A 3,920-nucleotide genomic window follows, 5' to 3' on the forward strand; every position below is an offset into this window, starting at 1 on the left:
CGGTGAAATTGCTTTGGAATGGGGGTGGGGGACAATTTTCGGAAATTCCAACAGAGTCCACTTAAATTCCTCTTAACTTCCAGGAAAATGAATATTTTTTCGTGAAATTTTATACAAATATACCTTGATGTATGTACATTTCGAGCATGTAGAAATTTTGAAGGAAACAACTGCAGGTTATTTTTGAGAAGTGTTCCCCACTCGGTGGTGTTTCGGAGCAAGTCATCCATAATTGTTTCATTTTTCTCTAGTATGTGCGTATGTGCATCCGTAGATTTCTAATGAAGTAATATACGCTGCTTCTGTTCTCTTCTACTTCTCTACTAGAAACATTTACTTGGGAATTTACTTCTATTGAGAAAAAATATTGTGTGCATGTTATTTTTTAACGTAAGTTTTCTTATGACGGCTTCTCTTTTCTGCTTGTTACAGTAAAAAACAAACACCATCAAGAGCAATTCAAAACAATCAGATATCCCATTCAGCTAGTTGTGACCATGTGGGGTAACTGGTTGGATGCCTGCACTTACTATGCCAAGAACCTTGCAGAAGTTACAAAAATTGTAGAGAGTTTTTGGTGCAGAGGGTGAAAGAAGTTGTATGAAATCCTAAGATCAGGACTAACATCAAATTATCTGCAATTGAAACAGTTGATTTTGAAAGCTGAATCAACTGCCTTCACCATATATGATGCTTACAAAAGCCTCAAAGAACTGAAATTCAACAAAGACCCATGTTGCATCATGAATTACATTGATTTCAGATTTAATAAAAACCAAATCAATTTGATAATCCAACTAATGAACCCCAAAGTTTTACCCATGGAATATGCAGATCTGATACAATGACAAGCAACATCAGCTGCTGCAGAATGCAGTTTTTTGATGCTGGAAAAAATCCTTCCAAAAAACAGGAATTATATCATATTGTACTACAATAAATTCCCACAATAGTAATTTTTTAAAAATTGTTTTGATAGTATTTATATATCATAAAGTAATCAAAACTAGAGTGAACTCCCTAATGTTTATAGATTTATTTAATGATAATAATGTTAAACTGAGGTTAAAATCAACCAATTTTTAAGGTTAAAAAAATTGCCTTAGCTATTAATAAAATACAGTATTGATAATATTGTTTATTATAATAACCAAATTACCAAGAGGTTTCACCAAAATTTGAAAACCACACACACGCATTTCTGTACTTCTACCCCACCCCACCCTCAAGCATATATCGTGTATACAATGGTGGCCTTTTCTGCTGCCTAAGCAATTTCTTCTATGGATATCTTTCCAGGTTTCTTACAACAGCATTAATACACACCAAACTGAATGTTACACTTTCATGCCTCCAGTGGCAAACAGCCCACAGTTACTATTCCTTTCAGCTATATCAGATGACTGTCAAATCTGGTTTTCACTACCAGGTATGAAACCAATTGGTATATTTGGCTATTCTGAGACAATAATATTGTATTTTATTATTATTAAAAACAATAACAACAATAATAATCATTATGAAAAAGAGTGGAGGTGTAATTGATGGTAAATGTCAGTAGGGAGTGGGAAGATGAGGGAGATAAAAATGGTTCAGGAAAGTGACAGATAGTGACACAGGAGGTGTAGAAAGCAAAAGTATCACATTTGTGGATAGACCAGAAAGGAGAGAGATGATATGCAGGAGGTGAAAGTGGAGCGAGGAGGATGGATGATGAACTGTGACAGAGATGGGGATGGAAAGTACATGAGAGTGGCTATAGTTAGTGGGGCTAGAAAAGTGGAGCAGCATTGATAGTAGATAGGACCCAATGTTGAGGATGATAGATAATAAGAGAGGTGTTAAAGATGAGATGTGGTAGACCTAAGATGTAGCTCAGTGAGAGAGATAGATAACTGGAGGCACAGAAAGAGGGCGATTGGTGGAAAGTAGTATGGGCAGGGTTGATAATAAAAATGAGGGATGAAGTTTAAAATGAAAACGTTACTGGGGAAAAAGGAGGTGACTGGTTATGCAAAAGTGGTTGTGAATAGAGAAGTTTCAGATGTGGAAACAAGGTTAAGAACCAAAGGGCTTTAGAGTTAACCTAGCAAAAACCAAAGTCATAGTAAGTAGGAAAGCAGAAAAATCACAAATCCTTTCAGGTAGATGGCCATGCTCACTCTGTAGGAAAAGCATAGACAGAAATTCCATAAGATGTACCCGGTGCAACCTATGGACATATAAGAGATGCAGCAATATCAGAGAAAGATTAACTGGGAAAATAGGCTTTATGTGTAGAAGGTGTTCAGGTACAATAAACTCTAAAAATGTACAAAAAATAGACTCCATCAAATGCCAGTGGAGTAAGCAAGATGTAGCTGATAGCTTCCATTATCTTGGTGACCAAGTTAGTAGTGGAGGTGGATGCTCCAAGAGTGTAGCTGCAAGAATAAGAATAATCTGGGCAAAGTTCTGAGATCTCCTACCTCTGTTGACAACAAAGGAACTCTCCTTCAGAGTGACAGGTAAACTGTATGATGCCTGTGTGCAAACAATGGTGCTACATGGCAGTGAAACATGGGCTGTGACCCCTGAGCGTGTGTAGGCTTGAAAGAAATTAAACTAGCATGCTTCACTGGATATGCAATATCAGTGTGCATGTACAACAGAGTGTAAACCTCTTGAGAGAAAAGTTGGACATAAGATGTATTAGATGTGGTATGCAAGAGAGACAACTGCACTAGTATGGTCATGTGATGTGTACGGATGAGGACAGCTGTGTAATGAAGTGCCAATCTCTAATTGTGGAGAGAACCTGTGGAAAAGGTAGACCCAGAAAAACATGGGACAAAGTGGTGAGGCATGATCTTCAAACGTTGGGCCTTACAGAGGCAATGACTAGTGATCAAGACCTTCAGTGATATGCCATGCTTGAGAAGATCCATCAAGCTAAGTGAAATCACAGTCGTGGCCGATGCCAGTGTCATGTAACTGGAACCTGTGCCAGTGGCATCTAAAAAGCACCTGTCAAGTGTTGGGCCTCATGGAGGCAATGTGGCCAATGCTGGTGTTGCATAACTGGCATCTATGCTGGTGGCATGTAAAAATCACTTTTCTAGCATTGGGCCTCATGGAGGAAACTGGTACCTGTGCCGATGGCACATAAAAAGCACCTGTCAAGTGTTGGGCCTCATGAAGGCAATGTAACCAACGCCAGTGTCACATAACTAGCTCTAACTAGCACCTGTTCTAGTGGCACATAAAAGCACTTTTTGAGCGTTGGGCCATATGGGGGCAATGACAGATGATCAAGACATTTGGCAATATGCTATGCTTGAGAAGATGACCCATCAAGCCAAGTGAAATCGCAGTCATGGCAGATACTGGTGTCATGCAACTGACACCTGTACCAGTGGCACATATAAGGACCCATTACACTCTTGGAGTATTTGGCATTAGGAGGGGTATCCAGTCATAGAAACCATGCCAAATCAAACTGGAGTCTGGTGCAGATCCTCAGCTTACCAACCCTAGTCAAACCATCCAACCCATGTCAGCATGGACAACAGATGTTAAATGATGATGATGATGATGTGTTGATTCTTCTCTTAAATGGTTACAGCAGCTGAGTAGCATCATAGTTAAAAGTGATGGAATGATGGGTGTTAAGATGAGATGTGGAGGCATGCTTGTGTGCATGTATGAATGCATGTGTGCATGTGTGTATATATTTATTTATAATCTTATATGCATAAAAACAAGAAACACTCACTGAATAAAAGTCTCAATGCATCTGTAAAATCTAATATTTATGAGTGGCTTTGATGTTTCACTAGTGGTGGCTTGATCAAGGTGAATTTGAACAAACTATCATTATTGAAATTTCAAAATTACTAACAATAATAGTTAGAGAGAGAGAGGGAGAGAGGGGAGAGAGG

The 3,920-nt window shown here is 38.6% G+C and overlaps 1 protein-coding gene across 7 annotated transcripts in view; it reads right to left on the minus strand.

The window, feature by feature from the left end:
- The window catches only part of LOC106869551 (IQ domain-containing protein H), a 616,433-nt gene that overhangs the window by 326,912 nt on the left and 285,601 nt on the right, over window positions 1-3,920 (minus strand). The window lies entirely within an intron of this gene.

This window comes from Octopus bimaculoides, chromosome 12, assembly GCF_001194135.2.
Source record: "Octopus bimaculoides isolate UCB-OBI-ISO-001 chromosome 12, ASM119413v2, whole genome shotgun sequence".
NCBI classification, from domain to species: Eukaryota; Metazoa; Mollusca; class Cephalopoda; order Octopoda; family Octopodidae; genus Octopus; species Octopus bimaculoides.